Source organism: Argiope bruennichi, chromosome 11 (genome assembly GCF_947563725.1).
Source record: "Argiope bruennichi chromosome 11, qqArgBrue1.1, whole genome shotgun sequence".
Classification (NCBI taxonomy): Eukaryota; Metazoa; Arthropoda; class Arachnida; order Araneae; family Araneidae; genus Argiope; species Argiope bruennichi.
In genome coordinates this window covers 25,163,276-25,177,601 of record NC_079161.1, presented here as the reverse complement: position 1 = coordinate 25,177,601, position 14,326 = coordinate 25,163,276, and the positions used below count along the sequence as shown (strand labels likewise).

General features: G+C 28.4%; 1 protein-coding gene across 1 annotated transcript in view; it reads right to left on the bottom strand.

Moving 5' to 3' along the window:
* LOC129957203 (sodium-dependent transporter bedraggled-like) overlaps window positions 1-11,649 on the bottom strand; it is a 196,193-nt gene extending 184,544 nt beyond the window's left edge. The window contains exon 1 of the mRNA XM_056069419.1: window positions 11,540-11,649. The gene's annotated coding sequence lies outside the window, so the exon portion shown is untranslated. The remainder of the gene's footprint in view (window positions 1-11,539) is intronic.
* Window positions 11,650-14,326: the final 2,677 nt, after the last annotated feature.

Genomic DNA, 14,326 nt, shown 5'->3' with positions numbered 1-14,326 from the left:
ACCATTTAATGAAATATCACTGTCAACTAAACGATAAAAAAAACTTATTTTCAAGGTAACAATTCAATTATTTTATCATTTATTACTTAAAGGAATTATTTTCACTAAGATTAGAGATTTTAGTAGCAAACGATAACGAAAACACATTCAATGAAACAAATATAAAAATGTTCTGGAAAAATATTATTATTATTATTTGGATATGAAAATAAATTTACCAGTAAGAGCTTTCACAAATGTTTCAAGGTTTGATGAAGTTCATTAATAAGTAATTTATTTTGAAAAGTATAAAAAAGAATTCTATTTCAAGAATATTTTACTTTAATCAACGTATTTTTAAGATTTCAATTTTATTTTTTTATTGATTCGACCTTTCTGATCGTTTGCATAATTTATCATTTTGATTTTTTTGTACTTTTTTTTCAAGTTTTTCTTCTTTGTTTTATTTTGCGACGCCGTTTAAACTCATTTCTTAAATTCTAAATAACTCAACATTTAGAGGCGAATGGGGAAATACCACGCAATGGACCGCGTATAGTTATTTCCGGCAAAAAAGAAAAAGCGTGGGAAATGGTTTTTGACCACTTTTTACCTAGTGGAAGAGATATGTGTTGTACTTTATAATTTTTCTGTTTTATTATAGCATCTGCATCTATAATTTTTCTGTTTTATTGAAGGGAACTTATATATTTTTTACAATTGTCCACCTCCAGCTTTTAAAATAAGACTCTTATGCAATAAAAATAGCTTCCATCTGCAAATGTAGGACCTATCTGATTTTAATATAAAAGGAAATGTTTTTAGTTAATTTAGGGAATTTTAACCGAAACAATACCTGCTGAATAAATAAAATCAGTATAAGAGCTGAATAAGAAAATTCAGTGAATAAATAAATTCGCAACAAAAGTTCTTTCATTTTATTGATATTTATTTTTTTTTACAGTTTCTTCGAAATTATATACGAAAGGATCTTGGGAATCAGGCTCAAACAAAAGCAGTTATTGAAGCTGTTTTATAGAAAAGCCAAAAAAAGTATGAAAATAGGAAATTTTTTTTACAAAATCTGATTTCTCCATATACGAGATATATTTCGACAATCTAATTTTTTGAGAAAAAATCGTTTTAGAAAGAAACCGATTTTTTCAGTTACACAGGAACAAGAACACCCTGAATAACCTTTGAAAATAGCCAGGCTGTTTTGTGAACATTCGAAATTTGATGTACAATTTTTCTGAAGCTAATTTACACAAACTGATGGCAATAATTCGGCAAAAATAGCCGTTTTGGTGAATTGATGTTATTTCTTAAACGCAATATGCTTATATCAATTTAAAAAAACTTGAAAAGCATAAATCGCATCAGCGTTTTTAATTAACATATCCAAAACTGTTTCAAAAATTTACAAGCAATTTTTGAAAAGTACAAATTAATTGAAAAAATGTATCGACCAGTACACGAAACTGAATTACAACGGTGCAAAGTATTGGGGTAACCAGTGGGGGTGGTCACCCAAAACTTTCTCGGATACTCTTTAATGAAATTGCCGTGACAGAGAACGAATTGCATGGCATTACCGTACAATAATTACAAAATGTTAATTTTTAGCGTGAATTTAGCATTTTTCAGGAATTTATCGTATCTTGGCGAGTTAATTGGCGATCAATCCCTAGAATGCAGTTAATAGTATCCTAAAATCTAATTTGTGCTTTACACATGCTCTTCTTGAAAGATTCAAACAAAGATTTGACACAAAACTGGGCTTGTAGTCTAAAAATTTCATACCAAATTTGATATATTTAAGTCTTTGTGCTTTTGAATTATCGCGTTTACGTATTTTTGAAATACAAACCGACAGGCAGTCGACCCGTCGTTGCATTTGGCTCAAATTTTGAAAGGTAACGCTATAGCTGTTAAATGCGTGTGCCGAATTTCATCCATCTAGCTCTCTTCTTTTTGTGCTTATCGTGTTAACTTGTATTCGAAGACAGACAGACTTCATCTGAACAGATTTTACACAAAATTTAATAGAAATCTACTAATTTGGTGTAAAAAATGTGTACCAAATTTCATTCGTCTAGCGCAAAGAGTTTTTGTGTCATCTTTGTAACAGACAGACAGACATTTAATAAAAATGCGTTTTTCGAAATCAGGAAATTCGTCACTATCTCGAGTTTAAATTTTTTGACAATTACTGCACTTTCTCTACTCTATGCACAAATGAAAGTAAAAAGAATAAAATAGTTTTGCGCCTTAGATTTTCGAGAAATATAAAACCCGTTACAGTGATTTGCGCTTTCATTGCATCAAGAATATAAAGTTGAAAATTAAAAAAAGATGGAAATGAATTTATATAAATTTGCACTAGTGGAAATTATAAAGATTGTTGCAGTAAGAAAGTTGGGCGAGTTTCAGATTAATTATCTTAAATTTGCTTAATAATGTACGTTATTTTAATAATTCTTTCTTAATTTCAGTAAAATATTCGTATTTCAGATAATATAAGATTACTATTTACATATAAATTCATAAAAAAGTGCTTTTACTCATAGTTTACAAAATATGAGTTCAAAACCATATGTGTGACATTCCTCCACGCAGCGCGAAGAATCACGTATCATAGAGGAGCAAATGTACTTTTCAGAAAATATGTTATTTTTTAAAGTAGTGAATTGGTAGGACAATAAAGAACTGCACTGCACTCGCACTTAATGAATACTGAAAATGAATCAGTGAAAAAGCCTTATTAAATTTAACAATTAAAAAAATTTTTAGTGAACAGAAAGTCCCCTATCTTCCCTAATATTTTATACAAAAGTAATTTTTACGTTAATTTAATACAAGTATTCTAAATACGAACATCTCTGGTACTATATTAGCTATAAAAAATAATATTAAATATAAAATTCTTAATTATACACCAGCATAATTCTAACGTAAGCAAATGCACTTTCTTTAAATAAAAAAATTAAATTTAATTAATGAAAAAATGTAATTAATTTTTAAGATGATTTTTTAATTAATTTTTTTTAATTTTTTGAAATCAATGATTTTTTTTGAAAATTAGAGATGGATAATGAGGTACGAAACATTCTTTGGCATCGATTGTTGTGAAAACTTTAAATATATTTATGATTATGCTCTAGTATATTTTGTTTTTCAAACGAATCTTATCGCAGTTTTGATCCATTAGAAGTTGTAACATTCATCTACGGAGAAAATAATTAGAAAAAGTGGCCTAATCTTCAAAAAAGTCTGCCTTATAATTTTGATGAATGCATTGTAACAAATTAAAGAGGTACGTGTACATTGTAACAAATGAAAGGAAAGATTTTATGCATAAATCATACCTTTGTACTGTCCTCGTTTAGGCATGAATATTTGCCTTACAGATATTTATTTAATAAAAAAATAATAACAACTAATAGAACTTTAACTAATGGCATTGTTTTATTTTGTAATTTTGATATTTTTTTGATGATGATGTCATCCAAAAATATCCTTTTATAATTCAAAACTTTATCTGTTCAATGTTTTAAATTTTTTCAAGCTTTTTTCCCTCTAAATACACCATAACATTAAAAAAATAATTTTTAATCGTAGACATGATAATTAAAACGAAATTAAATATAAGGATGTTCATAAATTATTCGCTAGATAAAGATTTACTATAAATATTAGAGAATAAGAGACAAGGAATAATTCTTACTAAATTTTATTTAAAAATTATTTTTTACATTATTAAACTTTAACGTAAATATTATTTTGTTATCATTTCTTTCCAAACATTATTAAGCATTTGTGTAGTCACAATATCTGTAATCGTTTTAGTTCAATTTCTTAATTTTCTAAAACTGTGAAGCTCTGCAACATAAACTCGATCTTCCAGTTATACACTATTTAAACAATCTGCGTCCGTAAACTTTCGCTGTGTAATGATATAATTAATACAAATTAAGAGATAGGAGAAAAGACTCACTGAATTTTATTTAAAAATTTAAAAAATGTATTATTACACTTTGACATGAATATCTTTCGTTGTTTGTAGAATATCAAGGCTGTTTTTTAATTCTTTCTAAACGTTTGTTTGCATACGTTTTCATTCGATTTCTTAATTCTTTTCGAATCTGCGAACGTCTGCAACATAATCTCGCTTTTTCAAGCATACTCCAGCAAAAGAAGTCGAGTGGTGTGAGTTCATGAAAACGTAGAGTCAATGAAAGTGATTCATTTCTACCAATCAGCGAGTTGGGAATGTTCTAGGAAAGAAGTAAATGCGCACCCCAATGACAGTAATGACAGTTCATTTAATTACATCGGAATTGCCTTTGAATTATCGGAAAACTGGACATTTCCTATAACCAGAAGACGTGCAATATTTTTTTTATGGCACGGCGCCATTTTGTCTGTAAACAAACAAGTTTCCCCAGTTGCCATTTGTCAAAAGACGAAGCTATTAAATCCCTTGAATATATCAATATAAATCATATCCTGAATGTTTATAAAATTATGTTTCAATTTAATTTTGTTATTATGTTAACTATTTATTGACGTTTAGTGACAAATTAATAAATAAACGTAGAAAATGACAATAATAATAATAATATTTTTAACATCTTCAATGCACAGAATGACAACTTCAAACTATTTTTGTAAAATCAATACATTTTTTTTTCTTTTTAGAATCAAAGTATGAAAATAATATAAACGTCTTTGATAAGTTTTTTTTTAACTTTTTCCCGTAAGTGGAATTTACCGTGATTTTGACAATAATAGAGCTTTCTTTGCCTTTACTTCATAGAAGCGAAAGTAAAAAAATTCAAATTTATTTAACCAACAAATTAGCTCACAGTTACATCCATTTCGAAAGTGTTTAAAATTTTTATTTATTTATTTTTGAAAGCAGGTGATACTTCCTGGTGAAAGTCCTTCATTCAAGCAAGCAAGCCTCTGACGAAGAAATTGTGATAGTGGAACAAGTATGCCTCATTTTATGTGGGAAGAAAAAAAAAATGCAATTAATCTACTGGTATGCTCCCATTTTCTGCTACTACATAGAGGTTTCAATTTAATGGGATTAAAGGCGATGATTAATTCGAATTTTTATTCAATCGCATTTTATTGGAACTTGTTTATTTATGTAGTTGCTTAATTTTATTTTTATATGATTAGAATGATTATTTCGTTCGAAATACATTTCTTTTAAATTTCAACCGTAATAATTAATACAAAATAATTCAATATTTCTGTTATTTAAAAGTTAATTTTTATCTATTTAAATGAATTTGAAAGATATTGTGTAAAGATTGAAAACTAAAATTAAAACAAGTAGAAACAAATAGTTTTTTCTTCATATAAAATGGCGGGGGAAAAGCAAGTTTGAATTCTTTTAATTTTTCTTTCCAAAATTTTATTTCTAATCAAGTGAGTCAGTATTAATAAGTATTATGCATGTAATTAAAATAATAAAATAGAAAATGAAATTGATGTAAAATCTACTTACAAATATTTTGGGAAATTTAGAAAAATTAGAAGAAATACAATGATATAAAACTGATGCCACTAAACATGTTAAAAATAAAAGCAAATAGAAACAAATAGTTTTATTTTTATATAAAATGGCGAGTGAAAAATAATTATGAATTCTTTTAATCTCTCTTTTTAGAATTTTATTTCCAATAGAGCAAATTAATTAAATAAATATGATTCATGCGATTAAAAAAATAAAATAGTAAATGATATTGATGCAAAATATACTTACAAATATTTTGGGAAATTCAGAAAAATTAGAAGAAGAAATGAAACAATATAAAACTGATATGACTAAACATATTAAAAATTACAAATAGAGACAAATAGTTTTTTCCCCTTTATATTAAATGGCGGGGAAAAAAACCAGCTGAAATGATATGATTTCCACAACTTTATTTCTAACTAATTAAATAATATGATTCATGCGATTAAAATAATACAATAATAAACAACTTTGATATAAAATATACTTAAAAATATTTTGGAAGAATTTATCAAAATTAGAAGAAGAAATGAAACAATATAAAATTGATATGACTAAGCATATTAAAAATTAAAAATAGAGACAAATAGCTTTTATTTTTCTTTATATAAAATGGCGGGAAAAAAGCGAGTTGGAATTATTTACTTTCCACAATTTTATTTCTAATCAAGCGATTCAGTTAAATAAATATGATGCATGCGATTAAATTAATAAAATAAGAAACAACTTTGATGTAAAATATACTTTAAAATATTTTGGAAAAATTTAGCAAAATTAGAAAAAAAAATGCAATGATATAAAATTGATATAAATAAACATCTAATTTTTTAAATCTTCAAGGTGTTCAAAAAACCTTTTGAGCAATAAAGTGCTCCAAAACTGTTTTCAAAAAAGCATTAAAATTTCAATTAATTTCCAAGCATTAAATTAAATTTGACAGTTCAAGGTCCAAAGATCTGCTTTACAAAGAGTTTTGAATGCTTTTTCCCACCTTTTTGCATGATATTTCCATTCGTATTACAATTTAAGAATAATATCCAACCAATAAATAATATTGCATAAAAATAGCCAAATTTATTAGCAGATTGCAATCAGATAGAAATTTTTATTGTTTGCTATCATTTTTGATTTCATTTAACAAGTCATTTACTGAGAAGGATTTCTTTTATTCATTATTTTTTTTATCTTTATTATTATTATTTCCTCTATTGTTGAATTTAATTCATATAAATAAATAATAAATTGAAAAATATCTGATATAAAATTATGAAATTTGTACATTTAAGATCATAATAATGAAATTTTGAATTTTTTATCCCGTAATTGTGAAAGAAAGAATAATGGAACAATAGCATTAATTAATGCTCATTTCATTCGTTTAAAGTACTCTACTCTGATTTAATTTTGGATCTTAGCTACTGTTAAATTAGTTCTTTTAATCCGGTGATTATTACTTTTTATAAATTGATTCTACAGCACGGGACAATATTCTATAAAAACATTTGTTAGCTATTCTGAAAATCTATTTAAAATTCCAGAAGCAAAAATACTATTTTCAATATTCCAAAGAATATTGAAATCATCCCAGCTGAAAAACAAATTTTAAATATTTATTAATAAAAATAAATAAATGTTTGAAAACTCATTCTCATGAAAAAATATTTCAGAAACGTCCATTTGTGTCATCAGGCTTAGATTGTTGTTTATAAAGAAACGAAAAAAAAATCGTTTGCAAATGTAGAGTAGATTTTAAGGAATGAAAATAAATGCATAATTAAAATTTTATTTATTTATTTATTGTTACAAGTAATACGTTTTCGCATTCTGATAAAAGCAGAATGTTTCGCATTCTGATAAAAGCAGAATGTTTCGCATTCTGATAAAAGCAGAATGTTTCGCATTCTGATAAAAGCAGAATGAATCAAGAAAACGCAACCAATTATTTAATAAATAATGATAGAAAAAAACTAGCTCTTTTTTCATTTCTGTGTTCAAAACAACTGTTTTTGTCACATTTATATTACATTTATTAAGCTCCTCTGAAATAAGGAAAATCAAAATTAGGAACATAAACAACCTTGTTTTTATAAATTCTCCTTGAAAATAAGAATAGATTTATTTTCTGTAATTCAATTATATTAGCTTTATGAAGGAAAGTTTTCAGTATTATAAAACCGCTATCAAGCAGAACTGAAATAGGGTAATTAAATAACTGACTAAAGTTTTAAAAGCCAAGAGACGAAATTTATTTACAATATTTTCGGAATAATTTAATATTTTAATTCAATTAATAAGAGCAATTATATTATTGATATATAATTTGATATAACGAGGAACCTGTTGATCAATATAAGATATCGTGAAGAACTACCACTAATTGGCTTTTCAAATCGGCACAAAAGTTTTGAATTTTTGTAATTACGATCTATTCGAATTATTATTCTATTCTATCTATTATTTCAACTAGACGGGGGGAAAAAGTGTTCGACTTGTCGGTAACGCGATACCCTTCGCCCGTACTGCAGAAAATGGAACACTTCATTTATATTTGAAATGAACCTTTGGCGGCCAGCTTGTTCAACAGGTATATTGGTTTCCCTGGCTATGAAACAATTGATACAGATAGCATTTAATTAAAATTTCACTATTTTCTTTGAAAAATACGAATTTATTGGAATTAATCTACTACAAATGACTCATTTTTTAATTAATTAAATTAAAAAATGAATATTTTACGAAATAAATGCGAAAACGGAAAACCTATTTAATTAATTAATTAAAATGTCTAAAAAAGAAATTTTTAATATTAAATTTAACATTCTCAAAATTTCAAAATCGAATAGTTTGATAGAACAATGAAAAAAAATTTAAATACATCAGAATAATAAAAAAAAATATTGCTGATTGTGCATAGAATTAAATTTTTTAAATATTAAAATTGAGGAAAAAAAATTGTCTGAAAATAAAATTAACACCATTTACAAATATTGTTTCGAGTCGTAGGATAGTAAAATAAATCATTTTTGTGTGACAGTTATTTCGAAATATATGGCTGAAAATTATCAAAAACTTCAAAATTTGAATTAACTTGTACTTTAATTAAAACCTTTGGATTTTGAAAATTCAAAAGTAATATCCACTCATGTTCTAAATAAAATACTTATCAAATTTCATCAATACAAGAGAGAAAATGTATATTTTCAAAAATAGAAATGTGATAAAAATCCATATATGTGTGTATGTGTCTTACACGACTTAAACGGCTAAGGCAGTAATGACAAAAACATCGATCTTCGATACGCAACTGTCAGAAGGCAAAAACAGATGTCGCTTTAGGTTTATACACGTGCCCGAATCGTCACGTGCGCTGAAATCAGAATGATTATCCATCTGGATTCGTGAAAAATGTAATATTTGTTTGTATCAATGGCACGCACACGAAAATAAATCAATATTCTCTTATCTGATGCATAATTATTTCATTGCACGATAGCTTATGATATATGGAAATACTGCATTGAAATAATAATCGATACATATGGTATGCGGCCATATTATAAGCATTCTGCGCATGTCACGTGACTAGAAACCGGTACTTGTGTATTAATTGCATGTTTTTGCTGAACTATGGTTACAAAATATCGATTTTCGGTAACTAAATATCGATGGCTGGTATACAATAAAAAAAAGCTAGAAAACCGAATGTATATTTTAAACGCCTTTTTTTTTTGTTGTTGTTGTTGTTGACTGAAATCGAAATTTAACATAAAGTTACAATTATAGTCACAATATCTCAAAATAAATTTTAATTATTTAATTTATTTCGTTTTTGAATTATTGCGTTTATAAGTTGCGGAAGCACAAGCCCACAGACGATCCATCACTTGATGGCTGTGGTTCTAAATTTGATGTACCAATCTACAATTTAGATGCTTATGTTGTGTACCAAATTTTACTTATCTAGCTTCTTATGTTTTCCAGTCATCATGCTCACTTGGTCTCAGTCAAACTTCCACTGAATGGATTTCGTTCCAAATTTGACAGAAATGTATAAATTTAATGTGAAGACCCTACCAAATTTCATTTATTTAGCTCAAAAAGGTTTTGAATTATTGTATTCACAAATAGATTGACATGATTCTTAGAATATATTTTTCGAATTAGGTTGTCCGAAATGTGAAGGTTCGTCAAAATCTCGTGTTCCAGTTTTCTGACAGTTACAATACTTACTCAATTTACACTACGTCTATGAGAAAGCAAAATGCTCTTAGCTGTAACTTCACAATTTTTTCTTTAATAGATTTGGATATTTCCTCAATGCTTTTCCAATATATCGAATATCGGACAATATCTGGAATACATCATAAAATACTGTTGGGCATTCCGTTGTTACTGGCTATCTCATTTTTTTTTTTTGAGGTAATCATTTTTTCACCAAATATTAGCCGTAGTATGACATTTATTTTGATGTCCATAATGTAATCCATTAGAGTAAACATTGAGTTAGTATTGTAAAGTATAATAACCGTTGTTCACGTTCTAATTGAATGTCCTGATTTTGGTCTTCAATGCTTGAATTTTTTTTTTAACTCTCCATTACAGGATGCTAATGAAAGAATAAACTCACAAAAACATTTTTGGTTTTTATCATTTTATTTAGTATTTTACTTTGTTGTCATTTTAATCTTGAACTTAATGTTAAAACATTACTTTGCAGTTTTATTAATCGGACTCTACTACTTCAAAAAAATTTAATGAAGTTTTTTTTTTATCTTTTAATCGTGTGTCTGATCAAGTATAGTTCTTATGTTAGTGGTACTGACCTCATTGGAATATAAAAGTGTTACCAACCCTCCAAAGTACATGAAATTTGTGGATCTTGGGAAAAATCGTAAATGCCACGAGTGCTCAGATTTTTATTTCTATGCAAATGTTAGACCGAGATAAGGCGGAAAATTGACCTCTAGTGAGATGAAAGGTTGAAATAATTATGTAGCTATAACTTCAATTAATCTAAATCCAAGCATGATATCTGAAATTTAATTACATGGGAGAGGTGTTTTTGCCGGCTTATCAGTGGTTCTCATCAATTGGTTTGAAGTAATGTGATTCCACAAAATTTTAAAACGGATTGTTTTATTTTTCTAAATAAAATGATAATTTCGTAAATTAAATAAAAGATGTCCAAAATCCAGTCGCCAATTATATGTAAGTACTATTCATTTTTAAATACGGGCACTCTCCATGCTATTGCGCATGCCCCAGCTGACCTTGATTCTAGTAAAATAAATATGAGATAAAAAAGGAAGGAGGCTACTTTTTACTTAACGATATATAGTAATATTATATTAATATCCTAGTTAAACGAAATACTACGATCCAAAAGAAAAATGAATATTATAATTGGAAAAAATAACTAAAAGAAAAATTCGCCTAATAATCTCTTCTTATCACCGTACATCATCCCTCTGCGGAGTAAAATAGAAAAAAAAATGTAAAAAGGTTTTTTTTTTTTTTTTTGCAACGGATAATATTTAGCAAATTTTTTGCAATGAAAGAAGAATGCACTAAATTACAATAATAATAATAATAATACATAATATATAAGCAAATAATATTATTTAGGTTTTTAATTCATTGCAAAAAAGAATAGAGAGAAATTAATATGAAAATTTTGCACGAACTAAAAATGCAAGAACTCTCGATTTCATCTACAATTAATTCATCATATGAAAAGTATTGACAGTTTTTTTTCTTCTAATTTTAATAAAACGTTCCATTTAATGTATTTTAACATTGCATTGCAATAATAAGTATTAAACTGCCGTGAAATATTTTTTTTATATTTTGAATGGCATCAAAACTATCATACTTTTAGTATTTCCAAAATAAAAAAACAACTGCATGAACATATAATATATACTTCTTTATAACTTATACATTGAAAGGCAAAAGCAATGATACATTCTCTTGCGAATGGGCTTTAATTTATTCTTTATTTATTTTTTAATAAAATTCTTTGCTTACCTTAAATTGTCCTTTTTACAGCAATTCACAAGGTGATTCTTTCTTACGCGTTTTACTTTCGATTTCTGTTTCACGTTTCTTAGACTGGTTTAGCTCGATTAAGGCGGAAGTAAACAGAAGAGTGTTTCTAGGTCGAATTTGCCGTTATTTGTTTTTCATTAAAATCATGAATATTTCAATCAATAAAAATGAAACAGCCACTGTGCTGCCATCTATAAACACTACAAAGAACTATTTTTTTTTTAATGTGCAATGAAATGAAAAAAGAATTTTTGCGAGGTGCCAGTGCCATCTATTGATTAATTTATAAGTGAAATTTTCTTTAAATAATAAAATTAAATAATCTTGCCTAATTTTTTTTTTTTTTTTTGCGAATGTAAAGTAATTAGAATAAAGAGAGAACAAATTCGCGTCAAAGTTTAATAAAGTAATAAAATAAATTTGGCAAGCTGCAAGAGTAATCTGCCCAAAACTTACGTGTATACTTTCTAATAAAGAAAACGCCGTGTATGGCATGCAATAATTACAAAATATTTACTTTTGGGGTGAATTCAGTAAAATTACTGAATATATTGTGAGATCCTTGGCTAGTTTTTTTTGAGATTAATCCCTGACACATGGTTAATAGTATATGAAAAATGAATTTGTGTTTTACACGCGTTTTTAACAACAGTTTAAAACGAAAATTTGACACAGGACTATATTTATAGTCACAAAATAATTGCCGAATTTGATATATTTCAGTCTTAGCGTTTTTGAGTTATCGTTTTTACATGTTTCTGAAAGTACAGACTGACAGACAATTTGGTTCAAAATTTGATAGGTGTTTATATTATATATGTTAAACCTGTGTACCGAATTTCATTCATCTAGCTCTCTTCGTTTTGCAGTTATTGTATTATATTCAAAGAACCGGAGAGACAGTCCTCCTCTGTACGGATTTTGTTCAAAATTTTATAGAAATCTACAAATTTGGTATAAAAACTGTATTCCAAATTTCATCCGTCTCATTCAAAATGTTTTTGAGTTACCTTTGTCACAGACAGACGAACTGACGGACATTTTCCAAAGATGTGTTTTTCGATCTCAGAGAGGTCTAGAACTTGGGGATTTATCAAAATCTGGAGTTAGAATTTGCTAGATGATTATTATACTTTCCTTATACTTCGCACACAAAATAGTAAAAAAGCTAGCAAATTTGTAGATATTTTATTAGAAATAGATTCCAGCGTCTGGTAAAATCTATTGCATATGTGAATTCCTTTTTTTCCCAGTTTATTAACAAATTTTAAAATCTGATATGTTTTATATACTAATAGAAAGTATTGTAATTCCCAACAAAAATTTCGAGATTTTGACGAATCTCCACATTTCAGATCACCCTGAGACAAACGAAAAAAATATATATATTGTTACGAATCTGCGATGCGGCTTTCCAGCATAGTTGGTTCCATGGGATGTCCCAGAGCTTGCCGACAAACTTGGCGACCATTTGGCGACTTGGCGACGAATTTGGTGACTTTGGCGCCAAAATAGATTATACCCGAAACATCGAGAATTTTCCCAATCCGTCCAGTAGGAACGGATATACGCCTCGAACGTCCCTGATTGGTTGAGAGGCTTCTAGCTCTGCCTCCTGAGACCTATAAAAGGAAGCACCCGCAGCTGCCGAGCAGTGGTGAATTGAGGAGAAGTCGGAAGCGGCAGAGCAGAGCAGAGGAGTTGTGAACCAGTGGTGAATTGAGTCGTGGACCAGTGGAGTCGAAGAGTAGTCGGAAGCGACGGCGAAGGACTCGTCTTCCAGGGACTAGCGGAGCAGCGACGGAGTAGAGCTGCTGTGTATACTGTTGTAAGCTGCACGTCTCGGCTGAAGATAATCGTCTTCTGTGCTGTATATAGTTGTCGTCTTTGTGCTGTCCTGTGTGTCTTCGTGTAAATAAACGCCGTTGTTTCCTTTTCTACTGCCACCTGCTGATTGAGTGTTCTCCACAGCATATATCCACTATCCCACTATCCAAACGAACCCCGGAAATTTCGTAACAATATCAAAGTTTTATGTAAAATTTGTAGATTTCTAATTAGGTTTTGAACGAAATCCATTCACAGGAAGTCTGTCTGTCTATCAATACTAATGAATACTATGATTACAAAATGCAAAGAGCTGAATTGATAAAATTTGACACACAGATTGAATTAACTCCATCAAGAAGTTGACCGTTTGTCGGTCTGTATTTTTCCAATTATGTAAATGCAATATTTCAAAGACACAACAACTTAGATGTAAATTGTTACACAGTTTTTAGCATTTAAAGTACAGATACGTATCAAATTGTGAGCCAAATATGACAAAAAGTTGTCAATCTGTACTGTCGCAAGCATGTATCCACGATAACTCAAAAATGCAAATTTAAATGGATCAAATTTTGCGACATACAATTACTTACGATTGTACTTTATGGCTAATTTTCGTTTTAATCGATCAAGGCTGTGTTCTTTCTGTGAGGTGTGTGAATGTGCCCCCTATAAAAAGGGGTTATGCAAGCGAATCTGTGTGTGTAATCTTCATATGAGCTAGAAGTCAGATTTCTGCCCTCGGGTGCTCAGGGTTTTTACCCTCAGAAGCTACTGCACCCCCTTTCCGTGGTAACGCGGACACGACATCACCATCATCAATCGATTAAGGAATGAGTGTTTAAAATATATATTCGATTTTCTGGCACTTGTGTATTAATTGCACTTAAGCGATTCATCACCAAATATTGTTCTTAAAAATCAGGGGAAACTGCA